This window comes from Adelges cooleyi, unplaced genomic scaffold, assembly GCF_023614345.1.
Source record: "Adelges cooleyi isolate 19-005CV unplaced genomic scaffold, UGA_ACOO_1.1 ACOO_flye_CR_arks_rails_tigmint_CR_PRNA_9, whole genome shotgun sequence".
In the NCBI taxonomy this organism is placed as follows: Eukaryota; Metazoa; Arthropoda; class Insecta; order Hemiptera; family Adelgidae; genus Adelges; species Adelges cooleyi.
This window is the reverse complement of record NW_026096579.1, coordinates 10,559,550-10,578,290: the sequence shown is the minus strand read 5'-3', so window position 1 is coordinate 10,578,290 and position 18,741 is coordinate 10,559,550. Positions and strand designations below refer to the sequence as shown.

Below are 18,741 nucleotides of genomic sequence, written 5' to 3'. Positions count from 1 at the left end.
CATTTTAACTCATAATAAAAAAACAACTACAAATATGATTTGGTTAACTTTCAAATAACTATTGTAAAAAGAGAAAATTAAAAAATGAGCTCTTAAGATGTAAGATAATGGAAAACACATGCTTCAACTGAAACACAAATAATAAGGCCTATTGAAAATTGAAAAAAAAAAAATACAAAGCGGCTATGTATCAAGAAAATAAAAGTATAGTTTAATATTAATTCTTATTTGCAAACAACAAATTGTATTTACTCTGTCCATCTTTAAAATACTATTTCAGAGTAGGTGATAATTTTGTACAACATATTTTTGTAAAGTTTAATGTTATTTTAACATAAAGTTTATTATAATTGCAGTAAAATTACATTACAATATATATATATATATATATATATATATATATATATATATATAATATATTATGCTACTATATAATTTATTTTTTATCCATAAGAACCTTTTCTTTGTTTAGGTATGTGTTATTATTAATATTGATACTATAAAAGGTCAGTTGTGTATAATCTTTTTGAATATTTAATGTAAATTTAGTATTGTTCTGATCATTATCATTTTAAATATTTATATTTTATCGATTTTGGAAATAGTGTATAGAAATAATAATTAGGAGCATGGCATCCAAGATAAATATAAAAATAGTATAAGTGTTTTAATATTTTGACACTTTTTATAAATAATATGTACATTATAATATTTTTTAATCACGATTAAAGTTTATTCGTCCATATTTCAGAATTGTTATAAAATAATTCTTTATATTTGGATTTATGATTTCTTTTAAGGTGTATTCAAATCACAATAATCGAAAATCATTTTTTTATAAATCCAATCGAATGAAATATCCGCAGACGTATAACGTAGTGGCCAAATGAACTCCGGATGTTTACGATTTGATTCTTGAGAGAAAAAATAGAAGTTTACAATCTGAATATTACTTTATTTTTATTTACTTGCAGATATCAAGTGTCAAACAAGGATGTGATTTCCTTTGTGTTACCAAATCAAAAGTGACGAATATAGCAGATACAACATCCGATTAGAGACGGAACCTAGTTTATTGGAAAAATCATATTTCAACTGTTACATAAAAAACGTGACTTACGTGTTGATCCTAATATTTTTTTTCATTATAGTCGTTTTGAATAAAATACAAGATGTCGAGAAATAGTATAGTACTACGTTAAACAAACGACTGATTTTCAATGTAAGTAGACCAATCATACGTCATTTCAAACGAATATTTAAAACGTTATTCATACATATTTGCACTGTAATTATAATTTTCGAAGGTATGGTGGCGCATTATTCGCTAGGAAACATTTTCTGAGGAGGAGGCAGATGAATGGGCCATTCAAGCTGTAATCCATAACCCATAAGTCGTTGTAAAATTTGTTGTAATTCGGTATATTTTCTAAATATTTCACGTCCCGTAAATTTAACATCATTCAAACGAGCATGTTTAAAACTTTGAATGACCACAGGTCGTAGAAAAGTTGGTCGGCTGGCCTGTATAAAAAATGGAAAAAGAAAATACACTTGATAGGATATCGGTATTATATTGGTCGACAAAAGCGATATAAGTTTTCTTAGAACGACGGATCTCGATACAAACGGTGTTAGCGAAATCCATCGCATGTTACTATGCATAATATTATAAGGGTAGATTTTTTCCTCCCTTTATATTGTACGAAGTGGAAGGTTACATAAATTAGCTTAGAGCGTCAACCGTCTTCAACTCCCCGGAACTTCCGGGGACCAATCCCGGTTTTCGTGCTCGCTGACTTCGCTGTATAGTATAGTTTCCACTGCGCTAACGGTCGTCCTAGTTTCGTGGCCTTTTGCGGGTCTTTGGCTTATCAGTTCCACCGGAATGCCGTGCGACGGTAAGGAGTACAAGAATCCGTTTTTCATTTTGGTCTTTGTCGATGTTAAAAAGCGGATAAGTTTTGCGTTCGGTCTGGTACACCAGAAAGGAAAATGAATTCACAATTCACTATACTTCCAGCGTTCTCAAACAACATATTATTCCTTTTTGCCAATGCAATATAAACCACCGGCGAAAGGTGCGAAAAGCTGAAATTTCCAGAACAGATCACAAAATGTACTTTCTAACGGCCGATTGTATTACAATATTTCAATTGGCGCCGTACAGCTCCAACTGAAACAAATGGTGTTTTCACCTTAGTTAATTGTAATTTTACACAGACAACCCCAATAATATCGTTGTAGGTATCGTTTGAAGTACAATCGTTTTTCAAATTTAAAACCTAGCCCCGTCGTCTAACGATACATTTCGTTTACTAATTTGACGACACCGCTTTTTACGATACCCTGACATAATATCTTGGACACAACACGAGAAGCGTCACGAGATCCGTTTTCGAGCCGACCCACAGATCGTTTGGAAAATAATTTTGAAGCGAGACGATAATTTTTCAATTTACATGCGCGATATTTTTTTTTATTTTGCGCGTAGCGCCCCCAGGATGACTTTAAAAACAGTTTTCGAGGTGAGGGGCTTTTGTAAAATGGACCTACGTGTTCTGCATCTGTGACGGAATGGCACCGAACAACAGTGCTCTTCTGCGAGAATATATATCAAGTGCGATGATAGCAAACATTTGAAACCAAAACAAATTTATGTCGGCCGGAAATGGCTCGTGTCCAACATTATGAATGGATGCCATTTTTATGTTCAATAAAAAAAACATCAATAAAAATATAGTTGCGAAGAACGAATACGCTTTGTCGTAGGCCGCGGCTATTATTTGTTTTCCAGTGGTTAACTTTGATTGTTACGTGTTTAAGTGCATTCTATTTGTTTCAATTATCATTTCAAACAATATTTTTCATATTATCATTTCAAACAATATTGTAACCGTTTTAGATCCGACACGTCCGAAGAGCCTATATTAATCTAGATTATTGTTAAAGCATATTTATGGAACGAATTTATGATCATATTATATAAATCACAACTAGGTACAAGAACGATTTCGGAAATAGTTGTTTTCTTTTAAACTAATGTTATACGCTATTATAAAATATATAATATTCTGATGTTCCGTTAAATGTGTAAATGTATATTACTAACGCGCTGTTAATTAGCCATTATTAAAGTTACATAACAGACATACCTACCTTCCAGTAGAGTATTTCAAGTTGTAACTTTAGTGTTTGAATTTGATGATTAATTCAATAGGTGGACGTTCTCGTTAATCTTAATTATAAATGAACATTATCATGAATGTTTAATGGTAATGCTTAAAGTTTAAGGTATGATCGCTCTGTTAAAGTAATTCACCAACACATCACTGAATAATATTTGAAAGCACATTTAACTTGCCTCTTAATACTCGTATTACGCCGCTAGTATGTTTTTTTTTATCGGAGCGCTGTTTATTGATGCAGTGAGATTTGATATTTTTTTGGTATTTGGTACAAGGCATTTTTTAAACATCGAATATTATAAACAAAAAGGGTTACATTTTACGAGCGAATGAATTCTTTTCCATTGCAACCTCCTAAATTTTCACTTCATTGCACTTGAAATAAACAAAGGGTCCTTTCCTACCAATGGTATTGCAAATCGCATACGAATATAACATTCTTAATATTTTTTTATGTTTAGTATGTGCCACCCATACTCGATAAACTGTACATTATTTTATTGCGAATATTCATAAACTTAACATTAATGTTATGTCGATAAAAACTCTTATTGACTGTAAAGCCCAAAAAATATTTCACATTTATATTCTCCCTTAAATTCCGTACTATATAATATATTTAAATATATATTGCAAAACTTAATTTCAAGCAAACCAAACCAACTAATACTAACTCAATACTAGAGAGCTGTGACTAGTTTTGTTTTGAATATTACCGGTGCAAATTATAGTCTGATAATATAAAAGCAAATAATTATTGAAAACTAAAACGCATTATATTGAGTGTCTGTAATAGTTTCATCGACAGTTTTTAAATAGTACACTCCTTTTAGGTACTAGCTGTTCTAAAATGCCACAAACATGTAACTTTGCACATGGAACTCCTCAATTAAATCGAATAATGTTGTCTATCCCAAGAATTAAGATAACATTATAAATATTTAAATATGTACGATAATGAATAATTACCACATTATTCACGTCGAAACTTTAAGTATAATATGTATAATAATTTATTTTACCTCATTTTTTAAAATATAATAAACAGATGTTCTCGCGTCAAATCATACGAGTTAATGGTACATTTGCACATATTTCACAAAAGGTCTTGTTATCCGTATTCACAATATAAATACATACTTCTGCACAAAGGTTGTTCAATCAGCCCCACTGTTATTCAAACATTTAGTCTGTTCACCACTCGGGCCTGACGCCTTTTCATTACGGAGACAAACATTGAATGTGGTTGTAATGAATATTAACCACGGCGGTAAAATAATTCAAATTATTATATCATAAACGGAAATGTTTTAAGCTTCCAGGACGGTAGTAATATGGATGCGAGTTGGTCGTAGGACAAAAGAGCTTTTCAGATAAATAAATATATGTAACTTTATTCTAATGATCTATAATAATTTATATTCAATAAAAAAAATAAAAATAATAATAACAATAATAATAAATTAACAATTTTTGGCCATCGTTTTACTGCATCACGGGAACGACAGTTTTATCGGTGCCATTGGAAAACAAATAAAAAAAAAAACTTTTCAATAGCAACAAACTCTTCGAAAATAATAATAATCTATGCTTTAGGAGTATCGTAAATTTTCTAAATGTGTCCGTGTCAGGTTTTAGACCATGGCGATATTTCATCCGGCTGGGATTTCACAAAAACCGCGTAGCCGTAAAGTTGTGGAAAATTCCTGCCGACTGTTATGCAAAAATACACGGACCTTTAGTTCAGATTCATCGGGCCACAATAATATATATATTACCCATGTTAATCCACCTACAACAGCTTTGTAACCATAATTGCTCTGAAGATTTAATTAGCATCTAAGAATCTACACTTTTTTTAACGTAAAAAAAATTTAAAAAAATTAAGGAAATATAAATTTAAAAAAAAATGTTCGCAGACACCATGTTCACTTTTTAAAAAATAAGTAACAAGTATATAAGACGTTATGGTCAAATAATCCAAGTTGGCGTTCCCGAGAAATTATCTGGTTTATACTTGGGGTTGTGGAAAATTGTTTTTATTGTGGCTAGATGTACTAGACATTAATTTAATAAAAAAAGAATAGATTTAATATAAAAGAATATATAAATATATGTCATAAACAAAGAGTTCAGTTTGTGATACCTACTCGCATCTTGCTTTTAATTTTTGTTCATTATAAATGTTATAATAAAAATTTAAAAATTAAAACCATTCAGATAAAAAAAGTTCAACGCGTCTCAAACCAAATGTCTGCACACGCCTATGGTGACCAGGTATGTCACAACAAAATGGTAATTTTTAATTAAAATCGTATTTTATAATTTAATACATCAATGATGTATAATACACCAATTATACATTTGTATGTATAATACGTGCCATCCCTTGATTTAACACTATCGCCGTCCAAAGCAGACAAAACAATTATAAACTCACTGACGAGCACAACAGTTGGAAAACGGAATTATTTCATTACACTTACTAAACTGCACAACATAATTGACCATCGTTATATAGAATGTCTAAATCGTTGAAAACCAAGTTTCTAGTGACCTAAGCCTAACAAAAAACGTTTTAGGCACATCTGATTAAAATGAAAAATGTTTACCCGCTGTATTATCTAATTTTTTATTAAAGATAAAAATATATAATTAGATGGGTTTGTGTAAATGTTATTTAAAAGTACGTAGTAGTTGATAAAAAATCAAATTATCAAAAGTTTTAATTTCGCATGTACAAAACACAATTAATTTTTACACAATAATATTTATTCATTGTTTACAACGAGATTTGGCAGGTAATCAAATATTGTTAACACAAATGTTTCAAAAATGTTTTAATTGAATAAAGTCTATAAAATTAATTGAAAAAAACTCCGGATAAATATTATAATATTAATGTATTTAGTTGACTAAATATACTATCGTATAGCAGAAGCAAAAGGATAGAATGGGCTGGACATGTTTGGAGGGCAGAGGCAAAAACTATAAAACGAGTTACAGATGGAAGAATTGTGGGAAAAAGACTTTTAGGAAAACCCCGAACAGGATGGAAGGATGTAGACGAAAAAGATTTAAAAATGATCCATGAAAACGTAAAAATAGAGTATGCGAATGATAGGGACCGATGGAATGAAATAGTGGTGGCAGCGATGGATCTACATGGTCCGCTAAGCTGTTAAGAAGAAGAAGAATGTACTTAGTTACTATTATCGGGATAGCCGTTTTTTAATACAAGTGTTTACATACATGCTTTAGCTTGTAAGGAACCCACTGGCCGATGGTAACACCCAGATATGCGTAATTTATATGATTTAAAATGCACATATACACTGATACTTGATATTACGTGTGTTTAAAAACTGACTAAATTTTATTTTATGAATCTTATAAGACGTATCAAAGGCATCATCGACATCGGATCGACAACGCAAATACCTGTCACGCGTTGTGTTGAGCTGTTTTCGCGAATTCGATTCAAGCCGCCCATATAAATGAATTGTCGCGGTATAATAATTATGTTATTGTACCGCTATAATAGGTTATGGATTTTCCGAGCAAATCCAAAGCCGCCGCCGCCGCGTAAGTATAGGGTAATCGGGCCGGACCTTGCCGATTTATCATTCGGCCGCGCGAGATGAACGTTCCGACGAACCTAGAAGGTGCCCGGCCGGCATGGCCGTATAATAATAATAATAATATTATAACCTTTGACGAGAGACAGGACCGAGGCACAGGGATGGACGGGTGTGGCAGCACGGCAGTTATTATTAACGGCTTAAACGCAATGCCCACCGCCGTTGTCTTGGTCTTCGTCGCAGAGCCGTTTCGCCAGCACCTTCTACTAAACATCCTCAATTAGAAAGTTTTAAACGAACCCTCGCCCCTCGTCCGGATCACCGCCTTCGCTGCCCCCCCCCCCCCCGGTCGGTCTGAGTGTGTATATTATGTATATATTTTCTGGGCATAAACAGAGTATGTACTCAGGTACGCACGTATAGGCTTTTACGTGCCGGGCACTTTGTGTGCAGCGCATTATCTTGTGGCACGCTCCGGTTTCCTATTATATTATACGATGACGGGCAAAAATGAAAAAAGCGGAAAATAAAAATAAAAAAACTGAAATTTTAAAAATGACTAAGAGGCAAACGCAGACGGGACTCGGGTTACGCCTAACCGGAGGGAGGGGGGGTTGTAATCTTTGAATTCGTCGCGCGAAACACCGAATCTCGCCGTTGTTCGTCACGTGTAGAAATCCGGACTCCGCCAACGCCCAAGCTCTAATAAATAGTATTCAGAGACAACAACAGACGGTAATTTCTGTTTACCCGAAACAAACACTGCACAACCTTTGCACACGAACGCGAAACTCTGTTGAAATTATATCGTAGTACACTACATCGACATATTGTTATTGCATGTTTTCGCTACTCGTCTACCGATTATCCCACACGCGGGGACTGTCACAAAATAAAATTTAACTCCCACCGTGCGTGGGAGGTCACACCTCGAGGTGACCATTAGACAACATATTAACATACGGATTTTTGTTTTTATTCCGTGGAGTTTGTACGCCCCCGTTGTTGTTTGTTACTTCCTTTTGCTTCCCTTTTCAATATTTCCGTTGCAAACAATAATAAGAATGCACAATATGGCAAAAAAGTAACGTAAGAAAAAAGTATACATCTTTTCCAAATAATTTCTATTTGTGTGTGATTGCATTACGTAACAATATTATAGACTCTGAAAGGCGCTAGTCCTTTAACTTTCTCGCCACGTTCAGTGAACGCCGTGTGGGAAATTCGTAGAAGAAGAAAAATATGTCTCAGCTATAAGGCATATTTATTGAAGCGAGCATTTCACTTGTCGAACATCCCGTTTTTAATTTTTAAACATCAACTTGTTCATCTTTATTTGATGCAATCTGGACCCGTTTTTCCGAGAACGATGTTAAGCCTAACATTTATGTGTATGCTTCAAGGAATAGGAAACCTCCTTTTTTTTTTTTTATTACTGATTTTTATTCGCTACGATACATTTTTCTCGCTTATTCTACTAGAAAACTTGAGATATTTTTACAATAGTTTAGCTTCTCCCGGTCGCGGCACTTTGGATAAAGATTTATGCGTTTGCCGGTCGCAATCGAAAAGTGGCAAATGTTGTTTGTATTATTCATTTTGACTGACGCTTAAAAAAAAAAATACATTACTCGTACGTAGGGGGAAATAAACAAAAAGTGAATTATTATACAACACGAATAGTACAAGCAAAATAACTAATGGTTATATTCTGTAACAAGTGTTAAACTTAATATATAGTTAACCCGAGAATACAACATTATAATACGGTTTCTTAAAAATAATAATAACTGTACCGTAAATGTTTATTTATATTGTATAAATACATTTTTTTTTATACCGCCAACTTAATATAGAGAGCAAAAACAATGGCTCGAGGCATATAGTTCGTTTTTGTCCAATCCATCTTTCGACGTCGCAAAATCCAATTACCTGAAGCCACGGGAACCCCCTGTACAGAAGAGGTGAGACCTTTTCGGCCAGAAATGAACATGATTTATTAACTCTTTGGTGGAACGGACAGATTTTTACGCCATCAACTACTTTTTTTTTTTTAAACACATCCCGAAGCAAACGCGCCAAAATTGTTCTCATACAAACGATGTACGACAACGAAGAAATGTATCGGATCGTGTAACAAGAAAAAAATAGAAAAAATTAATAGAATCACATTAAATATTAAAAAATTACATGTACATTAAAGTCACCAGAATCGCGGTTTAGTGTTAAAATAATAATTTATTTTTCTATCAAATTTTTAAGTTATTTTTATTTTTTAATTGAAATAACCTTTCAAAGATTTTTCACGTTGTTAATCTAGCAATAATTATCACGTATCGGCATATCATAACCCCGGATTATAGTAAACCATATACCGACAACGTAATTACCATACTGTCTCCACAGAGTATCGCTTTACCCACATCAGCTGTGGTGGTCGTTTCCGCGGATTCGACTGACCCAGACACTTCCGCATATAACTCGTTAGAATACGCTGAGCCACTGCCTCATCTGCATAATCCACGTCGACGCCGGTAATGTTTGTGAGCTTGCCGTTCAGTATTGTACTGTTGCTATACAACAATAATTGTAAAGCGCACCCGTGTTTGTAAATCCGACATCGATTAATGCCCGTAGCTGATACACCTGTACACGGTAAAAGAAACTACTAAAGACGGGTTTACGGCATGGCCTGTCACGCTTTTGGTACAATCAATTTTTCACAAATCAATTTGTATCCCTCGAAAATGCTTGAATATTACAAAGCCAATTGTAGATTTTATTTTTTACTACAGTTCGATCAACAACGGTTTAACACCGTTAAGAAATTTTAATCCTCTATATTATATAATGTAATGATGTATTAATTGTTTAATACTTATTATTAGTAATACTTAAAAGAATATCAAAATTAACACATCATTTGGAGGAAGAAATAATATAAATATTTTACTCAATAAAACTGATCGTCCATCACTCGTATTTAAACATTATTAAACATGAAGTCCTCATAAAAAATAATTTTGCCCACAATAACCGCTGCAAGAAGCACTTTCCTAATATATAATAATACAACAAAATGTAGGTAATGACTTAACTCAGTTCAATATAGTATATGATATAAAAATATATACACAGATATACAGGGTATTTTATGTTTGTATATATCACTCATAATGTAGTTTCAAGTGGTTTATATAATTCTACATATGTTTAAATCGTGAATTTTTAAGAATTTTCAGCTTTGCTTCTGAGATAAACAGTTTTTTTTTTTAAATTAAAACGATAAATAATATTATAGAACGGATAAAAATATAATATGTGTGGTTAAAAACGAAGGTCAGTTCATAAATCGCATACAAGTACTTAGTTATTAAGCGCACAAAGCCTATTGTACTTTATTTGTTTTACAAAAAGAATAGTATAAACCGTTGCCTTTTTAAGAGTACCTATTTTTTTATAACGATCGTGTGAATGAACCACTCGCGTTTTGCACGTTCTATACAAAAAGTACATTGTTATTGCAATGCAAAATGTAAAATGGTATCAAAGGATACGGGCATAGACAATACCAGCGTCACCGTTAGAACTCCAATTCGTGAAGTAAACCATACTTTTACGAGCATGGGGAAACTGTTAACGAATTTTCAATTATCTCAGATTACATAGACAGATCCGTTGCGTATGCTATACAATAGTGTATAAAAATAATATTTTGAATATGGTGCACACTATAATACAATATTTTGCATACTGTAATTGGGTATATAAATTGTATCTATAGATAAACGGATTGCTCACAAATCGGGTTTGAGCACTGCGGTCGACATTATCCTCAGCTTTATATTACCTTAGTTTATCGTTAGTGTATGCTTGGTGCGCGCTTCAAACGAAATTGTTATTTTCCACATTGTTTTGTTTTCGAAACCGAATCGACTAATACCATAGTTATTGTCGTTAAGACACGGATACTACTTTACGTTATTATTGCAGTTTTCGGCGAAACGACAACAGCACACACATGTATAGTACCGGAAGTGACAAATGCTTATTGCCGATTCGCGAGATTTGCGGCCGTGTCCTGTGGCGTTATCGTGTCGGTGTAAAATATTAAACGCCATAAGACACAAACGTCGCCGGGGCCTTTCCCGGACGAATGCGGCACCACGACCCTTTAAGGCTCAAGGGACAGGTGTATTGTTTTCTTTATGACGACGGCGGTGGTGGATCGGCTCGAAATTTGTTAATGAGCCGAGAACAGACTAATGTTTTCCGCCTTTGTGCCGACGACCGTGGATGAACCGGCCGTTTTAGACCACGGGCGAAGGGGATACTACCGGAAATAAAAAAAAAAAAAAAAAACACCGCATTTTGTAAAGGTATAGGTACTTTCTTTTGTACATAATAACATATTATTCCCACCTGTGTTCAGCGACCGGACCGCGCTAACAACTCTTAACCGTAATAGCGACTAAAAACACAGAGTAAACGGCACCTGTGCAAAATGCATCAATCTGACGACAAGCCAATGTTGCCAACAATTGCATTACCGAAGAATGCGGTGTCAAAGATCCGAGCCGAAAGTTGTCACACATACTTTACTAACAAGTGATTACCCATGTACTGTATGTAATTATTTATTTAGTTCCTTAAGGCTCATTTATACAACGGAACGAAGGACTTCTAAAAAAAAAAAACCGAGGCTGGATAAGGTACAATATTATGTGACGTGGGGTTTGACAAAAAGTTTCATTTAGGATAAAAAGACATTTTTATAAAAACATTATGAACGATGATGTATGATGATAAGTGTTGGCCATTGAACAAGAGAGATGAGAGGAAAATAAAAAAATAATATTTTAAGATGGATGTACACAAGATTAACTGTACAGATAGAATATGGATATAATACATCTGTAACAACTATGAATAAGTGTGCAAGTCGAATTTTGGTCAAAATTGATGAAGTACGCTAGGATGTAGTCCGAAGCGCCTAGCACACCTTGAATAAATGTCTAACTCGTTGGACCAACAAGAAAACCTAGAGAGAGATGTGAGTTCCTGATAATTACATTCTGATTTATGGCAGCTGGTCAGTTTAAAAGCGCTCCTTTTAAAATCACTGAAATCGACTTACACACTTATTCACAGTTGTTACAGATAATGAAGGTCAAAATGTGCATTTATTGACAAAAAAAACTAAGACGGATCGAAGAAGATCGAACTATCTAATAACATAAATAAAATTGAGTGTAAAAATATAATCGTCTTTGATTATACTCCGTCTTGGCCAACCTCAAATGTATCGGATTGAAAAACGAGAGAACTGATTAAATTATTTCTTTTATCCGGACAACAATGCAAGGGACCGCATAAATCCTTAGCTGACATTTACTTTGGAAATCTGCAGCTTGTGGGCCTGTTTAATGATGTCGAAATAACGCAATATAGAAGTGTTCGTAGGTTATTAATTTTGCTTTCGAGAGAATTGCTACTTTTTAAGCAAATGTTCCACGCCTTAAGCATATTGTGCTATTTTAAAATTATTTTTCCAGTGAACAAATCATCTAAGTAAACCTTACTGCTATATTACAGCCCATTGTAGTGGAATGGACATTATTGCGTTAGACTTTTTCAACGCAATCACCTAGAAATGTCCAATAAAGGTTTAAATCTAATTAAAGGCCGCTGATTAGGAGAGGGTCTTTTCAAAGACCTTTTATATTGATGTAGGTACATGAAACGGACAATCGCAACCATGGATCTTTCATTAAATGGACTGCGCCAAATCATGGTCCCGAGATATGTGTGAGAAAGACGCAGAGGCCGAAGCCAGTTTTGGCATGTTATAACACTATCAATTTTTCCAAATCTCTTTCTGCTTTCATAATATATATATATATATATGGGCGGTCCATTAGTAAGTCTATGATACTAAACACAGAATTTCCATAACACTGAGGCTTATTTTTCTCAAGTAAAAATCCTATATAGTATATACAAGTCATAATAAATGTAACTTAATATATTTTCGACGTTTTGTTATCATTGTTTTTTTTAACGCGCCCAAGATTACTGTGGGTTAATGGACAAATACTTGTACTCGTTTGTTTGTCCAGCCACGTCTAGTAATGTAAAATGAAAATAGAAACGGTTTTTTTGTTTTGTTTTACACAAAGCTCTACAAAACAATCAAACGGGGTTTCCGGTGAAATGAACGCGTTATTTTTTAAAGTAAACGTTTTCGCATCGCAGAATCGGATCGCGCATCGTCTTGTCGACGCTAACATAAGAACAAACGCTTAGCTGGCTCTACTTAAGAGCTGTAATTTATTTTTAAAGTAACTCTCTCATATTATGATAATAATATGTCTAGGAAATAAACTACGGGAACAAATGGCCGACACGAAGACATCAATAACACAACACGCTTTGGTTTCAAAAGTCGATTCAATAATTTAACAATGAGAAGTTTTTCCGACCGTGTATGACTTGCGTTCTTCTTAATATATTATTCATAGTCGGAAATTCGCGCTGATAGACGGGAAAAACTCTTGTCAGCGGGATATCGTCTGTTGAACTTTTTTTCTTTCCCAAGCTTATTTACCTAAGTGCTAGCCAATTAATATATCTGATCGGATGTACATAATATGTGAATATGATCGTTGTAAATAAAAAATCACATTTATGGAAAATAATTTCAAAGCCTATTTATAATAATATAGTGTTCGCTGAAAAAAAAAACGTGGCGTATATTATTTTTAAAAAGAGAAATGATGACAGATTTAATGGGAAAATAATTTATTTTTAATCCAACGCCGTTCTGTAAATATATAAAAGTATGGATATCTAAAAAAAAATATCCAAAACAAATGTTATGCATATTTTTCAGCGGTCATAAACTCTATATAAGACTAGCGCATTGTGCTATAATGATATTTCCGTTAAATAAACATTCAACTAAAATATCATGAGACTTAATTGATTTTTGACAACACTGCGTCACGGCGACCCATACAAACAAAACGCCCTAACGAATGGTTTAACGATAAATAATTTTATTTAATAATGATTCGTTCAACGCGAACTTTGTGTAATTAATATGAATGAATTTCAAAAAAATAATAATAATAATAACACAAAAGCAAAACACGTTGAATAATTTATTCATTCAGTCTGAAGAGGTTTTTGATGTGCTTATATTACGCTTGTAGTACCCGCTTGTGTATTAATTAAAATTCCTGCACGGCAAACTTGAATTTACCCCTTTTTTACTCGACAGTCAAAACTCGTTTGGTTAAAGAAAGAAAAAAAAGAATCTATTAAATAAAAAAGAAACTTTGATTTTGAAAATTTAATTATAACTATCAGTGTACAATTAAAGTGAAAAAATATTGTTTTCCGCGCACACATAGTCTATCTTTGTTTAATATTTATTTAGAAATTAAAAATTATATCACGGTACAAGTCACAAAACATTTAACAAAGTGCCGTACACAAAGTAAATCCACGGTTTGTAAAATACATAATCTGTATACATAATAGCTTTGTATTAGAGTGCATTTTACTTTGAAAGTTCAGGCGCTCAAAATCTAGGATCATCGCGGAATGGCCTGTAAAAAAAACTTTTCCAGTTGTACTTCTTATAAATTACTTAATGTAACTTGTGTTGAGACGTCGGAGTGGTTCTATATACATTTGTAAATACATTTGATACAAATTTCAATGAATATTGTACTCGTTGTAAAATAAAAACGCTCTTTTCAGAAATTCGTTCATATTGCCATACACATCCATCGTCTAGTTTAAAGCCAGCTCGAGCCTAAAAGTAGATATTCCATAATATATAAAAAAAAAACTTTAATTGTAATCTATTTATCAAGTATTTCATGTTATATTTTTATTTTAGCTAATACTCTTATTGTACCCATTGGGAACAGATTGTGTATATATTAATAAAGAAAAAAAAAAAATTGTAATCTTAATAAATGAAATAAGTCTTATTTTGGTTTTAAACCAAAAAAAAAAGTACAATTATTATTTTGTTTTAGTTTTCTGTATTGATCTGACGTTAGCGTAAATCGTATACCTAATCCTTATAAAAAAAGACATTGATTTGATTTATCTACAAACGTTTATATTATGCACGTTGTAATATGTAGATAAATATTATAAATATAGATAATTTTTATAAACTTATCTTAAGCCACTAGACAAATAAAATAATTCACTTACTCGAGTAAGATATCTATTTATTATGGTCAAGTTGTTCGCTCTCAACAAATGATCGAATAGAAATCGATACTTATGGAATCAATAACATTATATAACACTATTTTTCTATTTATGTGATATATTCCAAAAATATTTGTATGTTTTACTCCTATTAGAGCTGTGCAATTAGACGTCTGTGCATTGAAAACGTTTTAATAACACGTTACTAAGTGTTAAAAGCAATTATAAAAAAATTCCTTTAAAATGTATTCGAGATACACCCCAAGTGAAAGATGTGACAGCAGCTGCAAATATAACTACAGCCGAATGAATTTCGTATTGTAATTAACGTCTTCGAGTAGTATAAAATATAATACCTGCGAGTTACTGGACGGTATAATAAAAAAAGAAAAAACCATAATATTTGGCGTACCCAATAGTTATCGGGTTTTCGTTGAGTTTGAACAAAAAAGCCTTTAAGAAAAATAACAGCTATAACAGGTACTCACGTTCAGGTGAAATCCGAGTCGTTTGTTATTTAATCCATTTACTTCGCGCTGCGGCCGACGATAGGATATTGCAATAATATCACTTGAAATAATTGAAAAAAAAAAATAATAAAGTACTTGACCGTCTGGGCGATTAAAAAACCGAACCGTTTGTGCACACTGATACCGTGAAATCGGCCAATCTCGAACAACGGTCGTTTACCGTTTAAACGTTTACCAGTCGACGGACGTTAGACGTAATTCAACGGCGGCGGCGGCGAAGGCTAAGGTGGCGACAAACCGATTTGCAGTGACTGACACGGACCCGCGGGATAAACGCACTAAACGGAAGGAAAAGCCGGCGCTATTGGACGACCCTCTCTCGCTCACCGCCAGGTTTCGCCGGTGGTAGTAGCGCCCCGCTTGATGGTACCTACCCTCCGTTGAAGTCAACACCGTAACCTTTGGATGTTCACCCCTGTCGGTCGGATCTCGCTTTTTTTCGTCATGTTATTATCTCGCACTCGGTTGTCTGCATGCGACTCAAAAACCGCCCGACAATCTCTTTCGCAGAGGTTCGTCACAATATGGTGGTTACATGTCGAAACTATACCTACTAATCTTACTTCCGGTTCCGATCGCCTAGGCGAAGCGATAACGAGTTAAAAAGCAAATGAACTTCTCATCGCACAGGATAAGTTTCTTAAAGTTGACCGTATTATTTTTCATTTATCATCCACCCGCAAAAATATAAAAATGACAATCTAAATGAATAGGTACATACAAAACATAAAATTCGTGTATACCGCAATAACTATCATAAAAATGTATTCAGTTTTGATCTAGTGTTGCGATAAGGATTTATCGCAACAGTAGATTATTATAGGTAATAAGTATATATATATATATATATATATTTTTATTATTCAAAAGCCTCGACTGCAGGGTCATTGGCGTACAGTTTTGGTATACATATATTATAGTATAACGGGAAGAATTAAAAATACATTAAATATACAATTGTTTAGATAAGGGAGAGTGGATTTGATTTTTTTAGAAATTGGAAGATGTTACGTGATTTTCGTCGTTTCTAGCTATAGTATAATGTAAAATCATAATGCTGTTGACACGCAAGTGCACGTGCAAAATAAGCTCTGTGCGGTACAACGGAAGCTAAACATCTAGTAATGAATAATGATTATTTACTTGACACACCCACACAGCTCACTTGAATGTGGTTAAAATATTGCTTTAACATAAATTCTTAAAAACGAACCGTTCTGAACAATTATCAATGTTTAATTAATTAGTTAGATATTGTTTAATTATAACACAAATACAAATACAACATGTAATTTTATCATTTTTATTTTAGATCTTCTTATATTATCATGCGAAACAATCTACTAGCACGTATTACAATGGCTAGTCACTATTTTGGTTTACTTGTGATTTGATGATAACCATTCTCTCCGAATTTGTAAGTTTATAACAAAACAGGTTATTGTTAAGAGAGATTCGATTTTGCGATATCCGTTTGTTCTGGTTGTGAACATGTACCCAGGACTTATCGTTTTTGTCTATTTGCAGTTCTAAGTATTACTTCTACTTTGAAATCATTCAGAATTAATGTTGGATTTCGTATGATGTTCAAGAATAGATAAGTTAGATTGATAGGAATGTATAAGAAATAGGAGAGGGATTTTACAAATTTGGAATTGAAAAAATAATTTAAAATCCTATTATTTTTAAGTCCTGGAAATTTGTAATATCAACATAATCAACACAAGAATTAAACAGAAAAATGTTTAAATCTTAAAAGCACATAAAATAAAAACCGTTATAAATTTAAAATTGTCACATTTTCCAATATTATATTCATAGTTTATTTTAGATTTGCTTAAGCTTCGATGTCGAGCTGAGAAGGTATTGTTTTTAAAAATTGTTCTACAATTGTGTTTTTTTTTTGGCCTCTGCGTATTTCCATAAGACTATGTTCACTATTATATGCATAAAATTATAAATATATGTTTTTGAAAATAATTATATACAAAGTAATTTTATGTAAATTCTTACTTAAGAAATTCTTTCAGTAGTTAATACCATAAAAAACTAATTTCTATAAGCCACGGCACATGGACCTTTAATTTGAATAATAAATTTAGATGATGTTTTTATATAAGAGTAATACTTTGTTAAAATATTATGATGTTGTTAAAAGTGCATAAACATAAACCTACAGTTAAGTCATAATCCATGTCTTGCAAGGGTAAAATAAAATGTTGCTTTTAAATTAATGTCATATTTTTATACCCATATTTTTAAACGTACCTATTAATGTACATTCAAAATGTGACATTAATACGGTTTTTTAATTTAATTTCTTTTGTGATTACACATTATAGCACACTATATGATACAAAAGCATTACACTTAATATTAATACATATATTTTAATAAAGCAGCCAGCGTTTAAAATAAAGGAAATAATGGAAGAAATAACGATAGGGGAGCGAGAATTAAGAAGAAGTTGGATATCCGGAAAAATGTAATTCATATGGAGGACAGAAGAGAATACAAAGTTGAAATAGTATTTTTATTAAAAAAAAAATTTATTAATTCTGCTGAGAAGAAGTGATGTTCAATATTTTAAGCCATAACCAGTGAAGGCTAAATAAATAAAAATATTATGATTCATTAAGACACGTTTAAAAAACTTTCGGCAAAGCCCTTAATAAGTGCTATTAACGCTGTAATGTGCATTTAAAAATAATGTCAACGCTAATAAAAAGCGATGTGCGTCGTTCCAAATGAAAAATTAGCTATTCGATCTAAAGCCAAGCTGCTTTTACTAAAATGTTTATGCGAATATACACGGCATAACTTTAATGGTGTTTAACGCATTTAACCGGCCGTCGGAGTTGAGAAGGTATTGTTCTTACAACGCTGTGTTTTTACTTTTCTATTTTTTTATCTGGACCCACGATAATTCCTATTAGCGCTTAACCGATTTCTTCACGAAGTAAGTTTACGGATCAGAAATCGTACTTGACTACGATTGGTAACAATACGGAATAAAAAACAATTTAATATAAGCCCAAAAACGTATAAAGCTTATCCCTGACCCCTTCAGATATTATTCATTCGACTGGGCTTATATTATGACTTCCCATGATTTTGTGATTAATTGATCACTCTAGAGATTATATAGGTTCTCTAGGTTAGGTTAAATTGTTAAAAATAAATCACAAGTAACAAATTTCGTGGCGA

At 32.8% G+C, this 18,741-nt stretch overlaps 1 protein-coding gene across 3 annotated transcripts in view; it reads right to left on the bottom strand.

Moving 5' to 3' along the window:
* LOC126846365 (leucine-rich repeat-containing protein 24-like) overlaps nt 1-15,796 on the bottom strand; it is a 97,474-nt gene extending 81,678 nt beyond the window's left edge. For all 3 annotated transcript variants that reach the window (XM_050585706.1, XM_050585707.1, XM_050585708.1), the window contains exon 1: nt 15,493-15,796. The gene's annotated coding sequence lies outside the window, so the exon portion shown is untranslated. The remainder of the gene's footprint in view (nt 1-15,492) is intronic.
* Between the last annotated feature and the right edge of the window lie 2,945 nt (nt 15,797-18,741).